The sequence below is a fragment of the Camelus ferus genome, chromosome 5, assembly GCF_009834535.1.
Source record: "Camelus ferus isolate YT-003-E chromosome 5, BCGSAC_Cfer_1.0, whole genome shotgun sequence".
NCBI classification, from domain to species: Eukaryota; Metazoa; Chordata; class Mammalia; order Artiodactyla; family Camelidae; genus Camelus; species Camelus ferus.
The window spans coordinates 37,403,351-37,431,267 of record NC_045700.1 but is presented as its reverse complement, the minus strand read 5'-3'; the positions used below and the strand labels follow the sequence as shown (position 1 = coordinate 37,431,267).

The following is a 27,917-nucleotide window of genomic DNA, read 5'->3' as shown; positions in this document are numbered from 1 at the left end:
ACTGGGCAGCCCGGAAATTAAAATAAGATATGACTTATAATTGCCAAGCCCTGTTTTGATTAAAGTTCTCTTTCCTTAACAGTAACTATTACAAATTACATAATGAACATATTAGCTATCTAACTGTAAATCAATATTCTATCTCGCTTTGATGGGTTTGCTTAATACTAAAATTAAACAATTGCTTTATTTATTACATTTCACACTTATAGGTCTGTGTGCACTTTGAGTTTCTTATCTATTTATATGCTAAATTCCGTGATTTTTTTTTTTTTGGTTTTGTTTAAATGCTCATAATATTTACTGGAAGCATTAAGCATAAGAGGTTCTAGAATAAGCTTTCTCCAAATACAAGAATCACATACAAAAATTACCTCTATTTCCTTATATACAAAGTGGTGAGAAAAACAAAATCCCATAACTTTTATTTTTAATAATAGATGCCAGATAATAAGTTTTAAAAAGAACTAGGCAGGGAGGGTATAGCTCAAGTGGTAGAGCACATGCTTAGCATGCATGAGGTCCTGGGTTCAATCCCCAGTACCTCCTCTAAAAATAAATAAATCTAATTATTTCCCCCCAAATTAAACAAACAAACAAACCAAAATTTTCATCTATTTTCATCTATTAATGCAGCTTTACTGCTTGCCTTTCAAATAGATACGAATCTCTTTCAAAATGAAAACTCTAAGGTAAGCTAAAGTGCTATCATTCCAAAATATTTGAAGTCATCATATAAAAATGGTAATTTTGTTGATATGATAATTTTATTCATCTAACTAAGAAAGTTAAGAAAATTTAAGGAAAAAGGAGAAGACACTAGTAAGTTAATTGTGATGAGAGGTTTTGGGAGAAGTAATCTTCAAGGTCAGGATAATGAACATTGTATTCATAAAAATTATTTCCTAACTTAGAGCAACTTAAAAAATGCATATGACAAAAGAATTTAAAACTGGTATCTAGGCTATAGTTATTAACACAACCTTTCTCAACTTGCCAGAAAATATTTACTATGGAAAAAAATAGGGAAATAAAACATCACACCCTCACCAGAATATATTACTGACGAAGTCCAGAAACTATTTCTGCCATCAGTGAAAGAAGAAACACTGTTTTGCTCATCATATACAACCAGTATCTAGCAAAGTGCCTGGCACATAGTAAGAATGGAATAAGTACTGATTGAAAAAAAAGAATGAATAAGTTGAGGTACTTCAAAAGCCAATGGAATAGAAAGGAAAAAAGACCCACCAGCTACCCTGTGAGAGCAAACAAGCCATAAGCAAGTAGCTATATGGTCTTCTGGTTTAGAAACATACTAACAGAAAACCATGCAAAGGTTTCTCTATTGTGTAAGTGTTGTTTTTTGAGACAGTAGCCAGTGATATTTCCTATTGCCCCCCTCACTCCATTACTAATCTATTTCTTGATCTAGTCAGATTAAATTTCCAATAAAACAGCATGGCAAGAAGTAGAGAAGGATCTGGAGCAGTGAACTGCATTCTGAAAAGAAGAAAAAAAAAGAGTAGCCCATGTAAAAACACTGTCTATGGGACAAATGTTAAGGACCTCTGGTATCAGTGAGTATCTGAAGCTATCATTTTTCTACATGCTCACTGTTCAGAAAGCACACAACCAGGCAATGAAGATAAAGAAAACCCCAGTAAAGACCCTGGAAACTGAGCTAAAAGAGATGTAAAAGCCTATACAGCTGTAGATCAAAGATGACCCAGGTTAAGAAAAATGTGGATCTACGGACAATTTACATACACGAAGAGAAGAGTTATTACACCTTGTAAAATATTAGGCAAATCTTAACTACATGGATAAAGCAAAATTTCCAAAACCATACAAACAGGAAAATTAAATAACTTGAAGGAAAAAAAAATGCAACTTAGGTTGACTTTGTATAATCCTAACCTTAAAGTATTACTTCTCTCAAAACCTCTCATCACAACTAACTTACTACTAGTCTCCTGTTTTCTTAAACTTTCTTAACTTTCCTAGATAAATAAAATTATATCAACAAAATTGTCATGTTTTATATGATGACCTCAACAAATGTTCTGGCATGATAGCACTTTAGCTTACTTTAGAGTTTTCATTTTGATAGAGATTCATTTAACACTAAATTTGTTTCTCCAGATCACATATCACTACCTAGAAAGATTAATGATTTACATTTTCAAAAAATCAAATCATAACGAAAACCATGATAAAAATATTGGTTAAGGGAATACTTCCTAATTCATTATATGAGGCCAGCATTACCCTAATACCAAAATCAGACAAAAACACTACAAGAAAAGAAAACCACAGACCAGTATCTCTTACAAACATCGATGCAAAAAACCTCAACAAAATACTAGCAAACAGAACTCATTAGCATATTCAAAAGACTGCCTACACACATGGTCAAGTGAGATTAAAATCTGCAGTGCAAAGATGGTTCAATATACAAAAACTGACCCATGTAATACACCACATTAATAGAATAAAGGAAAACAACAACACACGATCATCTCAATTGTTGCAGAAAAGGCATTTGACAAAATTCAACACCCTTTTATGATAAAAACACTCAACAAACTATGAACAGAAGGAAACTACCTCAATATAATAAAAGCTATATATGAAAACCCCACAGTGAACATAATGTCCCATGTTGGTGAAAGACTGAAAGCATGTTCTCTAAGATGAGGAACAAGGCAAGGATGCCTGCTTTCACCATTTCTATTCAACATAGTACTAGAAGTTCTAGCCAGAGCAATTAGGCAAGAAAAAGAAATAAAAGGCACCCGAATTACAAAGGAAAAAGTGAAATTATCTGTTTGTAGATGAGATGGTCTTATACATAGAAAACCGTAAAGATTCCACAAAAAAAGATGTTAGATCTAGTAAGTGAATTCAGTAAAGTAGCAGATACAAAGTCAACATTCAAAACAAAACTGCATTTCTATATACAAATAATGAGCAATCTGAAAAAGAAATTACAAAAATAATTTTATTTACAATAGCATCAAAAAAGATAAAATGCTTGGGAATTAACTTAACCAAGGATATGAAAGAATTGTACAATAAAAACTACAAAATACTGTTGCAAGAAATTAAAGAAGACATAAATAACTAGAAGCACATCTCATGTTCATGGTCTGGAAGACTTAATATCATTAAAATGTCAAGACTATCCAAAGTGATCTACAGATTCAATGAAATCTCTGTCAAATCTCAATGATGATTTTTTTTTTGAGTTATAGTCAGTTTACAATGTTGTGTCAATTTCCAGCGTAGAGCACAATTTTTCAGTTATATACGATCATACATAAATTCATTGTCACATTCTTTTTCCAATGATGATTTTTGCAGAAATAGAAACCCATCCTAAAATTCATATGGAATCTCAGGGACCCTGAATAGCCAAAACAATCCTTGAAAAGATGAACAAAATTGGAGATCTCATATGTCCTGATTTCAAAATTACTACAAATCTACAGTAATCAAAACAGTGTGGTACTGGCACAAAGACAGACACATAGACCAATGGAACTAAATAGAGCTCAGAAATAAACCACTGCATATATGGCCAAATGATTTTTAACAAGGGTGCCAAAACAATTCAATGGGGAAAGGACAGTTTTTTCAACAAATGGTGCTGGGAAAACGATATCCACGTGCAAAAAGAATGAAGCTGGAACCTGCCTAACACTACACAAAAATTAACTCAAAATGGATCAATGACCTCAATGTAAGGCCTAAAACAAGAGAAGAAACAAAGGACAAAAGCTACATAATGATTTGGCAATGATTTCTTGAATATTACACCAAAGGCAGAGGTCACATAAGAAAAAATAGACACTTAACTTCACAAACTTAAAATTTTTGTTGATTAAAAGACACTACCAACAGAATAAAAAGGCAACCCACAGAATGGTAGAAAATATTTGCAAATTACTTATCTGACAAGGGATTTATATTCATAATATATAGAGAACTTCTAAAACTCAACAACAAAAAACTTGATCCAAAAATGGGCAAAGGATGTGAATAGATATTTCTCCAAAGAAGATATATAATTGGCCAATAAGCACATGAAAAGATGCTCATTGCCACTAATCACTAGAGAAACACAAATAAGATACCACATAAGAAACTATAATAAGATACCATCTTAGACCCATCAGGATGGCTACTATAAAAAACCAAAAAAACAAAAAACCCAGAAAACAACAAATGATCCAGGTGAGGAAACATATTCTAGGTACGAACCCAACTGAACAAATAAAACAATATAAAACTGGCAATATAATCTAAAATTTCTGACTACAGGCATACCTTGGAGATATTATGAGTTCAATTCCAGACCACTACAGTAAAGTGAATACTGCACTAAAGCAAGTCACATGAATTTTTTTGTTTCCCAACGCATATAAAAGTTATGTTTATATTATACTGTAGTCTGCTAAATGTGCAATGGCATTATGTCTAAAAAAGATTATGTACATACCTTAATTGAAAAATTCTTTATTGCTAAAAAAAAATGCTAACCATCATCTAAGTCTCCAGTGACTTGTTATCTTTTTGCTGGTGGAGGGTTTGAAATATTGTTAGAATTAGCAAAACACGACATAGAGACACAAGTTGAGCAAATGCTATTGGAAAAATGGCACTAATAGACTTGCTCAACATTGGCTGGCCACACTCCCAATTTGTAAAAAAACACAATTATCTGCAAAGCACAGCAAAGTGAAGCACAATAAAACGAGGTATGCCTGTACTAAAAAAAATTAAAAAGACAAAAAAACCCTGAAAAAATAGTTGCCTCAATTATGACAAAAAGCCAATACATAAGTTAACAAAACACTGAAATCTTAATGGAAACATGGGTAAATAATACAAAGCAACTAAATTCATAAGAAATAATGAAGTAAATATGAAAAATGTTCAACCTTACTAGTTGACCTCCTTTAATTAAGAAATGCCAATTAACACATTAAGACATTGTTATTGTTGTTGTTTTCCTATCAAACAAGGTTTACAATGCCCAATTTTGGAAAGAGTGTAATAAAACAGACACTCTCAGCACTGTTGGTGGGAGTGTATAATCTATCAAAAAAGCAACTGAGCAGTGTATATCAGAAGCCTTACAACTGCACAAACTTCTTATCCTGCTTTTACACTCTAGAAATTAAGTAAATAAACAGAGATATTTGCATGAACCAGAATGTTCGTGATAGTTTTAATTATGCAGATAAACCTAGGAACAAAATAACTAATAATTTAAAAATAATGTTGAAAGCCCCTTTCTCTGAGATCTTGATAGCTCTAGCCATCTTCATCAGCAATATTACCTTAAATTAAAAGTACCCCAGCCTGCTGCTATATTGAATATTTTTAATTTACAATATTGAAGGAACCCTCCTCTAATTTAAAAAGAAAGCTACGGGAAAGGAGAATGGCTATTAAGTACGTTCACAGATTTTGTTCCCTTCCTGGAGTCCATGATAACAAACAGAGGTAAATTAGGAACCGAGCTGTAAGACAACCACATAAGCCTCACTGTTTACCAGGGCAAAATATTTTAGAGCACTGAAAGATGAGGTCTTTTTTGGCTGGCTCTTGACACATGTTAGGGATTCCACTTCAGAAAGTTTCTTCACTTTCAGAATCTGAGTTACCAGTATGGGAAAGTGACTTAAAATATATATAGGAAATGTTCAAAAGAACTTGATGAAGCTTGGAAAAGACTTACAGTACAAAATAGCTATTTTCAAATATATGAGAAGTTGTCAGACAAAGTTCAGACTAATAATAGCTTTCAAAGTACAGTCTCCAAACCAGACACATCAGCATCACCTGGCAATTTGTTATAAATGCACATTCATACTGAATCAGAAGTTATGGGGGCAGAGCACAGAAATCTGCATTTTTAAAAAGCCCTCTGGGTGATTCTGATGCTAGTTAAATTTGAGAACTACTGATTTAGACTATATAGTTTGTAGACCTATGGGCTAATGGAATGAAGCTATGGGGAGACTGAATTTGGGTTCAGTGTAAGAAAAATCTTGTACTGGTCCAAGCTATCTAAAGAAGAGCTGAAGTTAATGAGTTCCCTGTAATTAAGAGTTATTCAAATGTAAGTCATTCAAATTGGTGCGAGTGTTATAGAATGGGTTTCCAGTATGTGGTGGCTGATTAAATCACATGGTGTTTATTTTTTTTTTTGCCGTTCCCTCCTAATTTATGCTACCAATCATCATATTGTTTCCCAAGAAAGACATCTCAAACTAAACATCCTCAAAAATCCAACTTAGTATGTTTCTCTACAAACCTTCCCAATTTATAATTCCAATTAATTACTGTGAGTCTCAAACTAGAAACCTAGGCAAAAATTTTTTTGACTCTCCTTCAGGCCTTATATTCAATGCATCACCAAGTTTTATCAATTCTTTGTTATTCTGCAGTATGACAGAGATTTTTCAAATATTCATTTCAAGAAAAATACCATTCATAGAGTTTACTCCTAGTTAAATAAGTTTGGAATATGCTGCATACCTACCCTACTCTCCAAATTTATGCTGTATGCTAGAATATTAAAGGCTCTAAGAAAAATCCTGGAGTGGAAAAAATTTGTTTATCTTTGCTTGACCTGAATCATTCCATGGTCTACATGGTCCTCTCAGAGAAAATCTGGAGTTCCAAATCCAGGCTCCAAAAAAAAGGTATCGTTCTTTCAAATGTGAGGCAGAGATCAATCCCAGGCTCCAAATAATGCCGAAGTATTTACCATGTGCTTAGCACTTCAGCTGTCTGATTAAATGAAGGCTTCAAGAAGCTTATAATGTAGTTAGAAAGGCAGACAAAACGCACACTGGCATAGATTATCAGGACTAAAACGCAATTTCTGACTTCTAGCAACGTGCTCTTTCCACTATAGAACACCATACCATTTTCAGATGTCCAAATGTACTTTTACCCTAAAAGCTTAGTTCCTTTACATTGTTTACAATTTTAGAATCCTCTGCCACCTGGAGCCATTTCCTATTAAAGAAAATAGAAATAAGACCTGAGATCTTCTTCCTACCCAAAAGCAGTCAGTATGCCCACTGAGAAACGGAACACTTCCGGGCCTCCCTTTATTTTCTGAAATCCAGATGGGCATAGGGGGCTTTGCAGAGCAAACTGCACTGCTGGATTTACTAACACAATATGTACACTACTATGAAAACAAAAATATGCCTTTTAATTAAAATATATTATAGGAAATTTAAGTCACATAAAACATTTGGTGCTTTTTTCCCCCCAAAAATCTCAGCATACAAATGATAGAAAAATAAAAAGGCAAGTACAGTTCTCAAACATACCACCTTATTCAAACAATTAAATCATGTTTGTATGTATGTAAGCATACAAAATTACCTGAGCATTAGTTTACTGTATTTTAAAGAACTGAGTAAATAATATACAGAACAACAAAAATAGGACACATTCACTACAGAAGCAGAAGTATCAAGTAAAAATTTTCAAGATAGTTCAGGTGCCAGATGGCTATACCTTAGGCAAATGAAGATACCAAGGCATAACTCTATTTCAATGTTAAATAACTTAAGGAAAAAAAAAACATATGAACCAGGGATTCAAGGAGGAGAAATGGACAGAGTAATCAGGAGCAGTCAGGGTAATAATGTGGTAATGGGCACAGAGACAAACTCTCAGAATTGGGAGGTGTCACCCAGCAAAAGAGACACAGGATGGTTTTTACTCCTCACCCACAGGAAGTTCCCAAGGCCCTTTTAACTGCTCCTGCCCTCATGTCTCATATTTACAATCCCATGACTTTAGCAAGAAACAGAAGATTTCACAAGTAGAAACTGATACAAAATTTTATGTCAGATTCAAGTCAACTATTGCTAAACTATGTTTACACTCAACTAAAATGGACATATGGTGATCACATATAATGACAAATTATATATTTTCCATTCATAGGATGAAAAAATTTGAATAAATGTACAGAATTTGGACTACTTCAATTATCTTTCATGTATTGAGAATTTATTAATGTTTAAGAAACTAAGTTAAATGCTGGGTAGACAAAACTAAAACTACACAATGATATAAATTGAAAACCTGGGCACAAATTTTTTTTGAATTTTAAAAATTGGCCTAGGTTATTACTATTATAAAAAATAAACCAAAGTTTCTTTCTTGTGCTTAACCAACAGCAAAGCTCTAAAATTATCAACTTATATGGTGTGTGAACTATTCAGGTTAAATCTGTTGACCTCATAACAACTATCTTACCATCACAATGAACAAGTACAGAAAGTCATTTTTTAAAAAAATTGAACATGATGCAACCTCAACTCCCATGTCCTTTAAAAATAACTATTAGAATAACTGAAGGCAGTGATATAACTAACGTGGTAATTAAGCAAAAGCAAAAAAAAATCCCAAAAAACTAAAGAAGTGTTCCGTGTACACACATCACTGACAACAGATAAGTAAAACAAATATTTGAGTGTTCGACAACTTTATAGTCCACTGTAAAACTTAGGTGAAGGTTACAATTTGAAAACTGGAATATGATTTAGTTATATATTGCTGTTAAAAAAAATGTAACTAAAATGCACATACCCCTCATACAAACAAGAAATTGAAATACTTTTGCTATATAAATCCTCAATACTCAAATTCTACATGCAACTTTGAAATAACTTTGTTTAAAATGGAGTAGGGAGGAATCTATACCTTTAAACTAAGAGTATATGTAAGTCAGCTATGTAACAGAACTGCAGGGGAAAAGAGGTAAGCCATAGGCACAAGCAGTGTGATTAACCTTTATAAGACAAGACAATCTGGCAACGACATAATGCCTATCACGGACTCCACAAGGGCATCAAACTTACCTCTGCACAAAGAGTTGTGATCTGCCACATTTAGCAAAAGAGAAATTATCATCCAGGTGCACAAATGTTAACTATGGTTAAATTAAATGAGACATGGGGTTTTTTGTTTTTGTTTTTGCTTTTTTTCTCCCCATTTGGAAGGTTAAAATCTGATCCAACATAAAAAGCTGTGACTTTTACTTGGGCAGCCCTTGTTGACTAAGTGTTAAAAAAAAAAAAGGCATTTGCCATTATAACAGGATAAAAACTAACGCCTCAAAGTGTTACCTATTCAGGCCTTTTAACAAATTTGTTAACACTATTAGTTATATTACTCCACCTTTCTCTTAGTGTGAACTGGTATCAATTATTTAGCCAATTTTATTATGTTATTAAAATACCTGCTGATTAAACATGAAACAAAGTGTCACTTAAAAGAGACGTAAAATACGTAGTATCACTGAGCTGCACACTCCAAAAAAATCTAAAAATGTAAAGTTACCTTGGGAAATGACATAAAACATGTCAAAATTTATTTAAAAGTTGTTCTAGGATTAAAATATTACATGGGCTTCTTTATTTTTATAATGGCTGTTTTCAGGTGTATGTTTGGTCCTGCATTATAGAATGACTTTCGTAAGTCTGCTAAAATATTTTTCAACAAAGAGAAGAACTTAATTAACAAATGAAAGTGATTATATTTTCAAAAACAAAATAAACCTGAACATAAAATACACTGAATAACTGACAGAAGATAGTTCTTAATTTATGGTATGCAATATAATCCTTGACAAATTCTATCAAAAAATTTAAAAATTTGATGAAACCATGACCTTCAGTTTCCTCAATTAATAACCTCCCCCTCAAAAAAGGAACAGAAAATAAGCAAATTCAAACATATACAAATAACTACCACTGTATTGTTTATCTCTTACCCAGCAAGGTAAGAAACAATCTTTTAATACTTTAATTTTGTGAGTATTAAACAACTAGTGTGAAAAACAAGCTGCATGTAAACTATTTCTACTGCCTGAGCTTCAATGACTAGCTGAGGCAACCTGTTATAGGAGGTGTTAATTGGCAATAGGAGTACAAGTCAGAAGCATGTTCCCCATCGTCCAAACCCAGCAAGGCTAGGTCATTAAAGTGGAAATGAATTCTTTCATGTCGACTTAACTCTTTCAATGCGTGCTATCAGCTGTTTTCTCTCAATTAATTTTAAAAACTTGTTACTTTTTAGAGTTAAAAAAAAGTTCCAAAAGAAAAAAAAAAGGTCCTTTGGGTGACAGTTCCAATGACTACATTATTCAGAAGAGAAGAGCAGAGTTAAGTTAATTGCATTGTAATATTGCAACTCTCCCCTCTGTAAAATATATAAACTAATTGTATTTGCTTATTTTAACACTGAAAAAAAGATATAGAACATAGTGTTTAAAAATAGCTCAGAACCATTTAGTCACATAGGGTTCTGATTTATATTTCTGTTTAAGCATCCAAGGACTATCTCTTGATAGTAACTTAATCACCTTAACCTTGGGAGAGAGTAAAGAATCCCCAATATAAAAATGTTTTGAAACACATATGAGTTAAACACCTTTCTAATTAAGTTTCATTATTCTGATAAGGTGCACAGTCACAGCAAATCCTGATGACTGGTTGCCAAAAAGCCAAAATTCCTTTTATGGCATGATCTCAGAGGTTTCCAGATGGCACATTAATTCTTTAAAAAAAAAAAAAAAAAAAAAGACAAAAAGAAGGAAAGAAAAATAAGAATAGAAATGTCAAAATAATGGTGCATTGCTTTTGAAGTGCCATACTTACAAATACTAATATTCCCATATATTTAAGCATTATAGGCATTTAAAATAGAACTCAATTATATAAATATTCTAAATATTACAATAAAGAAAATTAATACACATATGCTGCATCTTTTATCTTTGAGTAACCTTGGAAGTATTTTCTTTAATAAAAATATTATCAGAGTAAGAAGTAAACATTAGAAAACCTATAATGCCTAAAACTATGCCATGTGATAAATCAATAAAAAATTCCCAGCATGACAATGGAGACATAATTTCATCCACTGTTATAATATAGCTGGGCTCTCAAGTAATTACAACCAACAATACACTCATCAGAACTTGATCAGCAAGGGCTTAGATAATAAATGAAAAAAGTAATGGTTTGAGGATGTCAAAAAAAATGGGAGCTATACATACTTTATTCTTATCCCCTATTCAATATTCCTCCCCCCTCCTTTCACTCATCTCCTTCTTTCAAGTCTTTCAATTATCTGACAAACTCAGTTCCCGTCTCTCCGAAAACTGACTTTTTTCCCTAAGCCTCCTGAGGTCCTCCAATACAGCAAACCAAATGGCCAGCCTAGAGCCAATACTTTGAAAATATAAAAATTTCAGTGGGCAACAGGCAGTGGGGTGAGGCAAGGTAATAGTGGGGGAGAAGGGGAGATGACACCATTACTTGGTTATAAAGACATCTGATCAAAGTAACACGGGGGCTGGTGATCTAGTGAACAATGAGCAACCGTGACATTTCTTTAAGACCACCCTTAAAACAATATTCACCTACTTAAAAATGTGTGCATATGTGTGTGTGAAATATGCCATAAGCAGCAACCACTTTAGACATTTATGAAATCTGCCTTACCAGAATAGGGACCATCTTCCATTCTGGGTGACTTTCACTATGGCCCATAGCAATGAGGAGGGAGCAAGCACAGCATCTGACTACTTCTGTTATGGAGAAGCATCATTCACAGAGGACTGATTAGTCAAACTTCCAAAACCTTAACTACAAATGTTTAGGAGTGGCTAAAACATGCTGTCCTTCATAATTGGAAATAGGGTCCCAGAATCATGAAGAACCTCATATGTCCTACAACAGTACATTAAAGTATCAGAACTATTCCACGATAGACCTTACAACTAAAATTGACTTTAAAGGGGCCCAGTGGCCCTTTCTCCTTTTATACTGTTCAACAGCAGTGCTATTTTACTTATGTATTTAAATTATAAAACATGTAAAATATAGTCACCCACAAATGAACTGGTTATTTGGGGAAGCATTCATAATTCATTAATTAGCTCATCTTCTAAATTATAGTATGCAAAGCCATACATGGAATATTACACACATACACATAGAATGCATGTTTTCATTTATTCTTTCAACAACCACAGACTGGAGAGCCTACTTGCCATGTACTGGCTTATAAACGTGAACAGGCCCTCCTCACCCTTAAAAGGTTTAGAAACTAGAAGACAGGCAAGAAAACCCATACATGTAACGCAAAAGCATGTATAAGGGACACAGAAATCAGAGCAATGACATACACAGAAGACTTCGGGAAGAAGGGGATTACTTAAGCAGTCTGGAAGGAAAGTAAGTAGTAATTAATTAAGCAAACAATGGAGGCAAAAGGCATTCCTTTAGAGTCATGAATGAATGAGCAGAATGACACGGGATACCTGAGGAATTACAAAATAGTATAATATGGCTAGTTTAGGATATGAGAAAGTTGGATCACGAGATGAAGCTGGAAAGAGACGTATCATGAAGGACCAAATCTAGACAGGAGATCAACTCATCAAAGGGTCAAAGGGGCCATTCCACAAAGTGGTTCACATACTAGTCCTCAATCTTCTTTCTGTCCTACTGTACCTAAGTAATAAGACCCACTCTCACCAGTAACAATGGTATACTACTACACATATCATTTTAGAAAGCTCTCAGTTGATTCTGATCGTGTAGTTTTAGAAGAGATGGCATTCTCTTCACTATCTCCTCAAGAATCCACTACCCTTTGGCCTGAGGACTGTAATTTTTATCCTACAGTGAAGATGACTGAGCCTTATGAAGGATTTTTACACAAATGAATAAAATAATCAGTTCTACATTTTAAAAAGGACTCTGGCATTTCTAGCCATAGGAAGATTTACCAAGGCAAACTAGTGACTAGGAAGGTATGGATAAAGATTATGTAAAGGCTGGAATCAAGCAGAGGCAATAACAGAAGAGAAGAAACACATTGAAGAGATTTTTAGAAACAGACTCCATAGTACAATACTTGGGGGCTAATTATGTGGAGGAAATGGAGTACACAGTGGTTGCATGTTTTGCCTGGGGCAGCTGGATAAATTCCAATACCATCAATCAAGATAGGAAATATCTTCAGGCCATATCCCAAATCTCCAGAATCTGACTGCTTCTTACCACCTGCATTATACATTATAGCATTCTGGTGATAACTGTAAACATTACATGGACATGAAATCCATTTATATCTCATTTTAACTTATTTTATTTTTATGCTTAATAGAAATGATCTCCTTTCCTTCCTATTACCATGTTTAACCACGACCTGACATTACAAAGTTCAAATGTAAGCCAACGCAGCTATAACATTACACCTAGCCTATCTAAATAGCAAGTTACACCCTGCTCAAAAAGAACAATTTAAGACTACCAAAAACAATTACAGCAATCAGTTAGTCACTCAAAATTAAACACACTAACATCTAGTCTTAGTGGGATTAGTTTTCTTTCTTCTTGGTCTGAACCACAGAAGTTCTTCATCCCCAAGGAGGGTTGCCAGATAAAAATAAATGATACTCAGTTAAATCTGAATTTCAGATAAATGAATATTTTTAATATGTACATCCCAGGCAATACTTGGGACATATTTATATATTTTAAAGATGTTCATTGTTTATCTGAAATCACTTTAACTGGGCATCCAGTATTTTTATTTGCTAAATATGGCAACTCTATTCCCAAGTAACAAGTATTTTCCATTCTAAGTCTATATTCTAAGTCTCTTTCCCATTTCATTTGTTCTGCCTAGCATTGGCCAGAGGCAACTTTATATTACTACACATACCAACAGCTTTTCAAAACCTACTGCTACTTCTTTGTCTTTAATAAAGTAATACTTTTAAGACTAAAGTGTCCTTGCCAAATGGTCACTCAGTTCCCTCTAATAAAAAGAGCACAAATGAAATTTATATCACAATGATATATAAATCCCATTTTTATTCTTGTTGGAAATCAGCATCTACTTTGAAATATTTTCTCTCTTCAAATGCTAAAATAATCATTCATTAACTGCCAAATGTATCTTTTACTGTAGACAAGAAGACATTCACAGTTCAGAGCACACTGTGCATATGGCCCTGTTGTCTCTGCTGCTAGTCTAGCTGACAATGGACTTACTCTCCTCGCATACCCTGAGCAGCGCTCTTCAGATGCACTAGATTTTCTCTGCTTCTCACCGTTCTCTTCATGACGTTAAGTCCTCATTAAGCAAAACACTATGTAAGGACTTGGCAATCACTTGTTTGTAACTTCACATGGCGCCTGGGTCAGTGTTCTGCATACTACTACTGCTTCCTGGTAGAATATCTTAATAGAAAAGGCTACTAACATATCTGAAAGAATTCCACACTAGAGAAAGATTATCCAACACACACAAAAAAGATGCTCAATAAATAACTCTTCAAACACTTTATAAATAAATACAGTTTCAACTTTTATTTTTTGATCACTGTCTCACCCACAAACATGCCAAGGAAGGCATTCTGAGGCCTCTTTGAGCCAAGAATACATGAAAATGCCAACGGCAATCCTATGCTTGTGTGGTCTCCGTTAAGAACTTACATCTTCTCTCCCAGAGGGTTAAGTGTATCCAAAAGGCAGAATAAGAGGCTAGAGAAAAGGAAACTAATATGCTTGAAGCATACTTATAAAGAGATCAAGAGACTAAGATAATCAACCAATTAGGCAGCAGACTGGACACAACAGTTATTACTTAGGAATCTGATTTGTCTTAGGCCTAAGAGTACAAAGCTGCCTTCCTGGGTGTGAGAGAATCCAATGATGCAGGTACGTGAGCAGCTGAGAGGAAACAAGAGCAAAGTGATAACTATCCAGAGTGAACAACTGATGTTTTTTTCTAACTAACCACTGTTAGTTTCTTTCTTTTAAATTTTGTTTATTTTAAAATTTATTATAAAATACTTCAGAGATTTTTTTAAAAGACCTAATAAATAATACACTACAATCACTAAACAGCTTATGAAATAAAGCATCACTCACTACACAGTTGGGCTGAAGCTCCTGTACCATCCTGCCTGATTGACTGCATCCTCTCCATAACCCAGTTGTAGCCACTCTTCTAATTTTGGTGACTATCATGCACTTCCTTATACTTTCACCACATAAGTAATATATAGGTAACACATAGCATTATAGCATTTGCATATTTTTAATTGTATATAAAAACTTCACATGGAATGTATTATTATTCCTCCACTTGCTTTTTTCCCTCCAGTATGTTAATACAGATTAATCGTGCTAATATGTGAAGATCACCTACTTTACAAAAGTCCACTGTTAACAGCCAAGTAATGTATTCATTCTCCTACCGATGGACAATTAGGTTGTTTTCAATTTTTTGATATTATAAACTGGAAATCAGCAAACTAGGGTCTCTGGAAGAACCAGCTGATTGTTTTTAAAAATGAAGTTTTATTGGAACACAGCCAGGCCCATTCATTTTATATTATGTATGGCTGCTCTAACACTTCAATGGCAGAATGAAAATGAGTGGTTGCAACAGAGACCATTTGGTCCAAGTCTAAAATATTTACTATCTGGCCCTTTAAGAAAGGAGTACAGACCCGATATAAACAATGCTGTTATGAATGTCCTTGTATCCATGTAGGAGACTTTCCCTAGGGAACATAATTAGGAAGAGATCGCCTACAATGCAGGGTAGCAAATCTTTACTGTTATCAGATTTTTACCAAAATATACCAGGTGGCTGTACACTACCATTAGTTCATACATGTTTACAAACTGTGTTTCTTCTTCTAATGTTCATTATCTTTTGCCCATTTAATAATGGATGTCTTTTTCTTACTGATTTGTAGAAGCTAAATATATATATATTGATGACTAAAACTTTGTCCATTATATGTTAGATATCTCTCCCAATCTGCGGCTTACCGTTTTGCTTTTTACATTTCTTCATGCCTCAGTTTTGTCTGAATAACTGAACTTCATATAGTTGTTGAAAAGGTTACACGCATTAATATATTTAAAGTACTTAGAACAGTGCCTGATACATGTGTTTCACAAATGTTAACTATTTATTTTATAATGGTGTTTTTAAAGGAAAACAAATTTTAAATTTCAATGTAAATTTATCAATCTGTCCCTTTAGTACCTGTGCTATCTATCTTGTTTAAGAAATCCTGTCCTACATACTCAATTTATGTGTCCATAAAACAATATAGGTCTCAGCCTATCTTGTTTATTTACTACCTCTGAATGCTAAGAAAGAACAGTACTTTCTGTTATTTTGGTTTCAATTAACTATTCAATTTCAGCATATTTTCTTAAAATCTAAGTATAATTTCAATCCTGATCTCTCTATAAAGTGCTGATAGAAAAGGAAACCCCATCTAGAATATCCAGACTAACACAAATTTTTTCCTATTAAAAATTAAATAAAAGAGACATCTTCTTAGGTTCAAGACAGAGTAACAGAGACTAAATTTACATTTCCACCTGAAATAAATAAAAAACAGATAAAGCTATATAAAACAATAGATTGTAAGGCACTGTTGATAAAGCAACAAAAGACAGTGATTTCTGAGAACTGGGAAACAAAGGAAGTGAGCCCTACTACTACACTAGCTTATTGCCTTGAGACAGATTCCAGGCTGAGTGCAATGAGAAGGAAACCAGGCTGAGCCTCCCGGACTCCCTGAGTTAAGGTGATGGAGCTGAAATTACTGGGAGACCAAAGCAGCTACAGTTACCAGCACAGAGTACCAGAGAGAAAATAGCTACAAAGAGAGAAAACCCTTGAGATCTTCTGAGGGTCCTCCTTGAATATTCAGCTGAGTACTAATCAGTGAATGTGTATGAGGAAACGGAGGCTGGGGAAAGAACCACCCAAAAGGATCAGAGGAAAGAATACCTACATAGCACTGGAAATACTGCTTATTCCCATCAGCCAAGCTGAAAAACTTCAAAATGCACAAGGCATTGATTAGACAGGAGAGTATTGCCTAAATAGTGAAAAATAAAGACCCCTAGACTAAGTCCTAGACACTGCTCCAGTCTCACCTAACAAATTTTAAAAGCAAAGATAGAAAGAATCAAACAGGTTCCAAGTAATTTAACTACATCCCATAACAAATATCAGGAATACTTTATAAGAATAAAACACAGCCAGTATACAAGGTAAAATTCACAATGTCAGGCATTGAGAAAATGCAAATAAAAAAATATGAAAAAAAGAAAAGAAAAGAAAAGAAAATATGGGCCCCCACAATCAGGACATAAATCAATTAACTGAAACCAGAAACAACACAGATGTTAAAATTAGTAGACAAGAATATCAAACTCTTGTACTGTCAAAAAGTTAAGTAGAGACATGAAAAACATAAAAACAACCCAAATCAAACTTTTTGTGATGAAAACCACAATATATCAGTGGCAACAGGATGAAGTCGGGGATGGACTTAGAGGCTTGGTAGAGTTCATCTTTAGGGTGTCCATGGGTGGCCAAAAGGTGAAAAAAATGCTGTAAGATGAAAAATACATTGGATAGGATTAATAGAAGACTGAAACTGCATAAGAAAAAAAAAAAGTGAACTTGAAGACAAAATAATAGGAAATGAAACACAGAGACCAAAAACACTGGGGAAAGAAAGAATGAATGAATGAATGAATGAATGAATGAATAAACAAATAACAGAGCCATCAGTTAATTATGGGACAACTACAATAAGAAAAATACACGTTTAATGGGATCCTTGAAATGGTGGGAAAGGTGGTAGGAGAACAGAAAAAATGTCAAAATTTGTTGAAACTTGATGAAAATAATAAACCTACAGATAGGGAAGCTCAACAAACCATAAACACAAGAAATATGAAGAAAACTACATTGATGCACATTATAACTAAAAACCAGTGATAAAGAGAAAAAAATCTTTAAAGTGTTACAATAAGGATAAATACAGAGATCAACGGAACAGAATTGAAAATTCAGTCTTAACACTTATGATCAATAGATCTTTGACAAAGGGGCCAAGACAATTCAATGGGGAAAGAAGAGTCTTCTCAACAAGTGGTGCTGGAACAACTGGATATCTACATGCAAAACCATGATATGATCCCCATCTCACACTATGCATGAAGTGGACCACAGAACTAAATGTAAGAGATAAAAATCACTAAACTCTTAGAAGAAAACAGTAAATCTTCATGAACTTTTGTTAAACAATAATTTCATAGTATAATATCAAAAGCACAAGTCATAAAAGAGGAGAATGACACACTGGACTTAAAAGTAAAAACATTTGTGCTTCCAAGGTCTCCATCAAGAAAGTGAAGAGAGAGTCCACAGACTGGAAGAAAATATTTGCAAATCATAAAAAGAAGCTTGTGCCCACAATGTATAAGGAACTTTTACAACTCAATATTAAAATGAAAAATAGCCCCATTTTTTTAATGGGTAGCTGACCTGCATTACAAAAATGTTATGCCCATCAGGCAGAAAGCAAATAATACCAGATAAAAATATAGATCTACAAAAGAAAGAACACAGGAAATGATAACTGCATAGGTAGACTTATGATTTTTCTTATTATTTAAATCTCTTTAGAAGATAATACATTGTTATAAAAAATAGCATAGCAGTTCCCCAAAACTTAAAAATAGGATTAATACATGATCCAACAATTCCACTTCTGGAATTATACCCCCCAAAATTGAACACAGTGATCAGAATGGATATTTGCACATCAGTGGTCACAGAAGCATTATTCATAATAGCCAAAAGGTAGAAACAACCCTAATGTCCATCATCAGATGAATAAACAAATGTAGTATATCAATACAATGGAGTATTATTCAGCCTTTAAAAAGGAAGTAAGTTCTGACACATGCTACAACATGGATGAACCCTGAAGACATTATGCTAAGTGAAATAAGCTAGTGACGGAACGGCAAATCAAAACCTCAGTAATTTTTATTTATAGAAATTGACATATTTAATTTTAGCTATATACGAAGATGCAAAGGACCTAGTACAGCCAAAATGCTGTTTAAAAAAAAAAAAAAACTGGAGGACTGACACAACCTGATTTCAACACGTTATACAGCTATAGTATTCAAGGCAGTGCAGTACTGGCTTAAAAAGAAAAACAGATAATGGAACAGAAAAGAGATTCCAGAAAAAGAGCCTTACATATAGGAACAACTAATTTCCAACAAAGGTATAAATGCAAAGGTAGAGAAGAATAATCCAATTGGATATTCACATGTAAAAACTGTTTTAAAAATGAACATGAGCCATATCTTGACCATATATATATAATTCAAAATGGATCACAGAGCTAAATGTAAAACTGTAAGCTATAAAACTTCTAGAAGAAAACATAAGAGAGCATCTTTGTGACCTTTGGTTAGCACAAGTTTCCTAGATATTACACCAAAGTTTATTTCATAAGAGAAAATTTTTGTAAATTAGACTTCAAAATTAAGAACTCTGCTCTTTAAAAAACACTAACAGAGTAAAAAATATATAAACCAAAGACTAGTAGAAGATATCTGCAAATCACATATTTTTTAAAGGATTTATACCTAGTCTATATAAAGAATTCACAAAACTCATTAATAAAACAGCCCAGTAAAAACTGGACAACAGACCTGAATAAAGACCTCACTAGAAAAGATATATTAAGTAACAAATTAGCACATGAAAAGATGCTCAACATCACCAGTCATTAAGAAAACGCAAACTAAAACCACCATCAGACACTACTACCTATTAGAATGGCTAAAATTAAAAAGATTAACTATATCAAGTACCAAGTGTTAGTAACGATGTGAAGGAACTAGAACTCTCACACTGCTGGTGGGAATGTAAAATGGCAAACCACTTTGGAGAAGTTTAGCAGTTTTTCAATAAGTTAAACACACATCTGCCATATGACCCAGCCATTCCACTCAGCTATTTATCCAAGAGAAATGAAACAATGTTCACAGCAGCTTTATTTGTAATAGCCCCAAACCAGAAAACACTAAAATATTCATGAATAGGTGAATGGATAAACAAAGTATGGTATATTCATGCAATGAAATACTACTCAGTAATAAAAGAGAATGTGCTGTTGACAAACACTTAAAAGAATCTCAAAACACTTATGATGATGAAAGTCAGACAAAAAAAGATTATCTATTGTATGATTCCACTTATTTAACATTCTAGAAAATGAAAACTAATGTATAATAGCAGGTCAGTGGTTGCCTGGGGAATGGGGAAGTTTGAAAGGAAAGGGATTACGAAGTGGCATAAGTAAATGTGGGGAGTGATGGATGTTCACCATCATGATTATAGTGATGGCTTCGCAAGTTTATGTACACTGGTCAAAACTCATCAGATTATATACTTTAAGTATATAATTTTTATCTCAATAAAGCTATTAAAAAACAAAACAAAAATAAAAGGTTTACAAATATTCCAAAATGACTTATTCTAATTGAAAGAATACTGTAAAGTTATTTAATGCCTTTTTTAGTGCCTCCTCTTCTGATAATTTTCAAATATAATGACTACAAAATAAAACTCTTTTGTAAGCTAAACTTGAAAAAAGGTTTACAAATAGGGTAAATAATATGATTCGTTAAACCAGCTCAGCAAATTCAGAAATCATGGTAAAAAAATAAATAAATAAAGCAGCGTTCATTCAGACATGACCAATTAAAAATTTTAAGAGCAGTTTTCCCATCTTTCAAAAATAAAATCTCCTGACTCTATCTACAATGTGATTGGATTACAGCACCTGTGTTTAAACACAAACACACACACACAATCTACAGTTTCCAAACTTCGTATCTCATAATTTGTAGTTCCAAAGATAGTTCCAAAAGTTCTTTAAGAGAAATTGTGGCCTAGGGAAACAAATCTAGTTTAGGGGTGCTTCATCAAGGCTCGACAACTCATCACAATATTATTTGCTTGGAGACAACCAATATTTTAGATTAAAGTACTTGTTGAGTGCTGTATGATACTACAAAACATTTTTAGATCCTCTCATCATTTTTTATTGATCCTTACAGCAATAAAGTAGTCAGAGAGGTTTAATCACACTTTTATTGAGCATACAGATAGAAATAGACAGGAAAATAAACATAGGTAATTTAAATAATTGTGCAATCTACAGGTCAAGAGGTACATTCAGAATCAAATCTCCTGACCCACAGTCCAATCCCTTTTCTGCTACAGTGCATCATTTCAATTATCACATATGTACCTTACTGTTTTAACACTGAAAAATATTATTGCTCAAAGTCATCTGCAGAGGCAGCCCTGAGACCACCACCATAAACAAAGACTAATCATCTGCACTGGGTAATTCCTGTAAAGTCAGTATACGAGGAAGATGACAATGCCTATGAACAATCTGATAAAACTCCCTCCCAAACTAAAATATTGGTAAGGGGCATAGGTATTTTAGAATCAGAAGAACTAAATATAAGGCTGAATCATTTCACTGCATAAATCTAAGGCTCACTTTCCCTTATGAAATGGAGCTAATCATACCCATGGTACTGGTTACTATGAGGATTAAATGGTATGAACATATGCACTCCATTTTATAGTGCCTGGCACATAGCTGCTACTACACCACCTACTACTTCAAATGATAAACTTTTGATACTTAAATTACTGATGTCTATCAAAAAACCAGCAATTCTAATTTTAATATAATATACACTTTAGAAATAAATGCTAAATTTAGATATAAAAAGATTAATATTTTGTTTTTCCTTGACTGAGTTTCACTCACAAACATCCCTTTTCAGTACTAAGATTAAAAACAACAAACCGCCCCCCCAGCACATTTCCTTCATAGTATAATACAGACATAGAACATACCTGAAATTGGTTCTTAATCTGTATACTTATGAAAATTTTGGCTACTGGTTTTAAAAAATAAATTTTTATTTAAATAACTTTGAATAAGAAAACTACTCATCTGACAGTACAAAGTGTTGATAACAGATCTTAATGTTTATAAAAAGTAAAGTCAAGGAAACCTAAAAATGAGCTTATTAATAGTTGCCAGTGTATTAAGAATGTAAAAATTGCCTGTGGTCAAGGAATCAAGTTGCAAAAAAGTGTACTTTTTCAAAATAATTCTAAGGGCTTTATTTTAAACAAGCAATACCACGGAAAACACTAAAGAAAAAATTGTATCCTAACTCTAATATGTTTCTATAATCCATATAATTTAAGGACCTATGGCTGCTTCTAAACAGTTATTGCTATTTTTATTTCCCTGTTTTCCACCAATATTCCAATATACCATAGAATATTCAAACACAAGCAATGCTGTATCAGTACAGTGATCTTGCTTAAATTTAACCATTGGCTGAAAGGCAAGGTACCATGTTAACAACCTGAAATGTACAATTTTGCCAGCTGATATACAAAAATTCTAAATTAGCATATGAAAAGTAATCCACAGAGGCTATGTACAATTCAGAGAAGTCAACTGAATAAGAGGTAGAGAATGCCTATACTTACAAACCTAAAATGGGCTAATAAGCAAAGCCTTCTGAATGTTGTGTCACAATTCAACATTAAACATTGGCCTCTGGGGTAGTTATGGTCTCATTATTAAAATAATAAGTAATAATAAGACTATTAAATACGACTTGTAATTTGAGCTCCGAACACCATTCTTGAGTCCATTATATAAATTACTTCTAAAAATCACATAAGCCTGCAAAATGGAAACTACTGCACCTACTGTATAAATGAGGAAACTGAGGCTCAAAGTTAACCAATGTGTCCAAGGTGACAAAGGTAAGTGGTGAAACCTAAATTCAAAGCTGCCAATGTTGTAGTAGATATCCTTTTGAAAACATTAAGGAAACAACCTGAGTGCATATTGACAGAGGACTGGTCATATAAATCATGGTTCATCCATAAAATGGAGCAGAAAATAATCATCTAAAGAAAGTGAGGCAGCTTTATATGTATAGATATGCAATGGGACAATCTCTAGAACATAGTATTAAGTACCTACATACTGCACTGTCTAATATAGTAGCCACTGGCCACATGCAGCTATTTAAACTTAAATTATTTAAAATGAAATTTAAACTTCTAGTTTTTCAGTCATATTACCCACATTTCAAGGGTTTGACAGCCACATGGCTAGTGGCTACCATATTAAGCAGCTAGGTATAATACAGTTTCTACCCTCACAGAATGTTCTATTGGACAGCACTGATACAGAGTATCTTTGGAAGAACAGAAACTGGTAACAGTGGTTGTTTCTAGGGAAGGGGGCAGAAATAGCTAGGGTACTTATTCAGTATATGCACAGTTAACTTCTGAACTCTGTAACATGTCACATACTACCTATTTTTAAGTAACTGTTTACCTATTTTAAAGTATCTTGTGTAGTTCTCAAAAAAAAAAAAAACAAACCAACTTCTTGATTTACGCTACTTAGAAGCATAAAGGGCTCAGAAGTTCTGAAGCATAACAGATAGAGGTGAAGGGAACAAAAATCACCTCTCAAGGCTCCCTAGAAATACGGCTGACTACTACCCTAACTTCAGTAAACATTCACCTATTCACAATACTATCTGGGATAACAAGCAAAAGATTACACAATTGCCATTTCTATGGAATTAAGGAGAGACAGAAAAAAACATTACAAGAAAAATGCTTACAAAGTATGAAAGCATAACTGGTCAAAAGGCAGAGGGGTAAGTTATATTCTTTTGGGAAGGAAGGCACAGGTCACACTGTCACATCTATTCTCCTTTTCTTATACTTCCATTTAATTCTCTACAGAGGAGCACTTGAAAGTGACAGTCTTTCAGTTCTGCTTTGAAGTGGCATTTTTTCCCCCAAAATGTCATTAGTTCTTTAAATGACAAAATACACTGAACAAGTTAATTGCTATATGCCTCAATTTCCTCACCTGTAAAACAACAACCTGTTGTTTAACCAATGTTTCACTAACTACTGGACATTTCTGCCTAAGACAGGAAACAGCCAAACCTTTGAGAAAAGAGGCACAGTAGTCAGATACTCCAATGTAACAACAACAACAAAAGAATCTGAACTGATTCTTTTCTCTCATTGGGAGATGGTCAGGCTGAGGAGGCTTGAAGGGCCTAGGGATGATTCTAATAGATGAAAATCTGCCCTGTAAGAAAAATGCATAGGAACAAGTTCCCAAACCACCCACTTTTCCGCACACCGACTTGGGATTCTCACTCTCTTCCTCTTCCATGGAGCTCTGTCATTGTTTAGATCTAGTCTAGCTCCGGAGCATGGCCTTTCATTGTTGCTCAAAACATACTATCTTTCACAGCGAGTTTAGGCAGGACAAAGATCTGTGCCAGGGCAGACAGAAGGCCAAGCTGGTGTCCACAAAGTGTCAAGGACATGAATTTGTCCCCACACAGACTGGCAGCCAGGAAGCCTGCCCAAATTTCAGGAATCTGGGTTTATGGGAAAAGAAAAGTATAACAGTCCTATCAGATAGGAATGTCATTCAGGGACTCTAACGGCTAATCATATCCACAAACATTCAAGGAAGTCAACTTACTGAAGAAAACATCCTACAAAATATAAGACCAAGCAAGGAAGATATGGCATAGTGAGAAAGGACGTATGACAATTATTTCTAGAAATCTGTATTTCCAAGTTATTATTAAACAAAATTTTAAGTGTAATAATTATCAATATGTAATTTAAATCCTTAAAAATTTATAAGACGGATGTTAAATTCATTTCATACAACAGATACATGTATAAAATCTCAATACTCAAGCAGCCTTAGACTACTATATGTTTATTTAAGGGAGTGAGACATTTGAAGATAAGTTTATATTAATGGGAAAGTACAAAGAAACTTGCCAATGTGTGCCAGCTCCATGACCCATGGGCAATGAGCATCACCTGTCTGCCAGTCAGATCACCAACCAACATTACTGTTGAAGGCCATGAAAGAAGCTGTTAAAACCCTGGTTTAATCTCAGCACAGGCCAGAGCAGCAGATTAAGCAGAACTTTGCATCAGTGGCAGGTCTCCCAAGTTCTCTTGATGCCACAGAATTCGTAAGTGGGATCAGTATGTTCTAAAAAAACATGGTACTGCAAAAGGAAAAAAAGGTTCCACAGCATCAAGCAGTGTAATACTTGAAACCTCATCATCAAAGTGACAGTTTTCAAGTGCCATTTATGATGCCCTAGTCTGGAAACATCCCAGCTAACCCATCTGATCAACAATTTCACAGATGGAAGCACTTGATGGCTAATTGGCAAGTCTATTATTCAAATAAAACAGCTCTCTGTACCTCTTCTTTCATTACTACAAGTCAAGGTACAAGACTGGTCATTCAAATTAGTTTAATAATAGAAGCTTCTCTCCCGAAATAATTTTTTTAATGAAATTACATATTTTGACAATTAATTTAGAGCACTAATCAGTTTCTGAATAGTAAGGAAAATGTTTTATAAACTAAAAAGAGTAAGATATATAAACCTTCTTTAAAAAGTTGTACTTTTGTTTCCTCTGTTTCATAAATACATCAAGATATGCATTATCATAGGGAATGAAATGAATGAAATTTTTATTCATTCCTTAAATATTTTCAAAACATAGATCAAGTACTACATGTCAGAATAAAGGGGGAAAAAACCCTCAAATACTTCGGTTTCCTAAAAATTTTTAAAGCAAATGTCTTACTCTTCACCTATATTTTGCAATAAAAATTTCCAGACTGTTTAAGATTTTTCAGTTTATGAAGCAAGTAGCCAGTGACAACATTATAGATATTATCTACCTGAGAACATGTTGTTGATGTAGAATAGGCTTTGGCATCAGAAAGACTTGTGTTCCAACTCTAGCTCCACTTCTTGTTAGTTCCGTGACTTGACCCTATAACATGGAAATAATTATCCCTACCCATATAGGATTGTTGTGAGGATTAAATGAGGAGATTAAATACACAGAACATCTCACATTAAAACATGGGAGCCCTCAGCATTCGTCCATTTGCCTCTCATCCCTTTCCTCATCCCACTTCTATAAATTCTAGAGAGGAATCTGATACAACTGTCAAAATACGTAAGTTCTCTTTACAGATGCATACATTTGCTCCAGATCCCACTAAAACTTACATTCCCTATTCAGAGTACCTGGCTATCTTCCTATATTGCCACAATTTTCAAAGCCCCCAGAAAAGTCCCCAGGGAAGAGCCTTGTAGAAAGACTGAGCTATAAAATATCTGAAGACCTCAAGTAGTCTATAAGATAGAAATAAGGAAATGTACATAGTAACAAGAGCCTGCAAGTGGGAAGGAAACAGTAGCAAGAAACTGTGGAGCTAGGTGTAAAGTGAAATCAAAATTATCGCCCTACAATGATATATAGCCATATGACAGTAACAAAAGTGTATTTTACTAGGTAATAAAATAGTTTCCCATGAAGTACGAGTATCTTTTCTATAAAACAGAAAGGGGTGCTTTTCCAAAACTAGATTTTATTATTCTACTAACCACTTCTGATAAGCATTTTCTTCCAATTACTCAGGCTCTGGTGTTTACAACACAAAGGAATAAAGAACTAATAATGAACAGATAGATACAGGCAGAAAAGAATGTAATCAAGTAAAGAGAGGAAATGCACATACATTTAAAAATAAAAGAAATAAAGAAAAGTATAACTATCATAGTCATTACTCTTAATTGTCCCCAAGTCCTCCCATTGTGCCCAACACAGGCATACAGTCTCCTAGAGGGGAGAGCCTGTGAAATCGCTGGCAAGAGTCTGAAAAGCAGCACGGGAGGCTGCCCGGTAGAGACCACTGCCCTGCTCTGGCGGCATGCTTCCAGGGCACTCAACTCAAATAACAACCCACAAAGAACCACCCTGAATGTGTGTTGTGGGAGAGATGTTTGCCATGTTTGCCCAGACTTTGAATGAGTATCATATTTAAAGAAGTGTCCAAATGATAATATGAACTGAAAAAATTAGAAATTATGTTACACAAGTTTAAGATAGGAAACCCAAACATCAGTGTGCCAAATGAGCAATGTTACCAGTAAAACAAACATGTAAAACAATGTTGAGGGTAGGGAAGGAAAAGACATAGTTTGGATTTTCATGATTATAATATCCCATACATTTGGAATATTGAGGTTATACTGCAATACCTTAGCTTCCTATATTAGACAAAGGTTATCTTCTAACTTATTTCTCATCCCATATACCCTTTCTACCAAAAGCAGTACCAGATGTCATAGATCCATCCTTGACTTCAATTTAAAATCTTAACATTTCATTTTTTCTCATAATTTCGATTTTCTATTTCATCAGAATGCGATTAATTTTGGAAGACAATTTCGCTGTAACTGAAAACACATCACTGCTCCCCTTATGTTCTAAAGAATGCAAGCAAAGTCATGTATAGTAATTTCATATCAAAACAGAAATTTTACATTCCAAAGTGTCAAAGACCCTTCCCCTTGAAAGACCAGTCACAACTAGAATGTTCAAAGTAACACCGATTAACTGCAATGCACCCACCAGAAATCTGTTTCCCTTTCACTTGAGAACTCTCAAGAATAGATCTGAGACTTCTCAGGAGCACCACATATTTCATAGGGTTTAATATCTCTTCAGAAGAATTATACTACAATGACACCTAGAAAGAATAAGCTCTAATTAGCCTGCTTTTGACCTGACCTCTTTCTTAAATTTTCTATAGTAGAAACATCAGCTCAAGTACATCAATAATTAGGAAGTATACTTTTTAAAATAATAAATTACATGACAACAGCAAATAAAAAAAAAGAGCATTTTGTATTTCTGCTTTGTTTCTAAAGCAAAATCACTGTTCATTTGTAGTTAAGCAAAGAAATAAAACAATTAAAATTTCTTGACCCTTCCCTACTTCT

At 33.9% G+C, this 27,917-nt stretch overlaps 1 protein-coding gene across 1 annotated transcript in view; it reads right to left on the bottom strand.

Moving 5' to 3' along the window:
• Positions 1–27,917, bottom strand: part of PSMD14 (proteasome 26S subunit, non-ATPase 14) — an 85,876-nt gene that overhangs the window by 40,792 nt on the left and 17,167 nt on the right. The window lies entirely within an intron of this gene.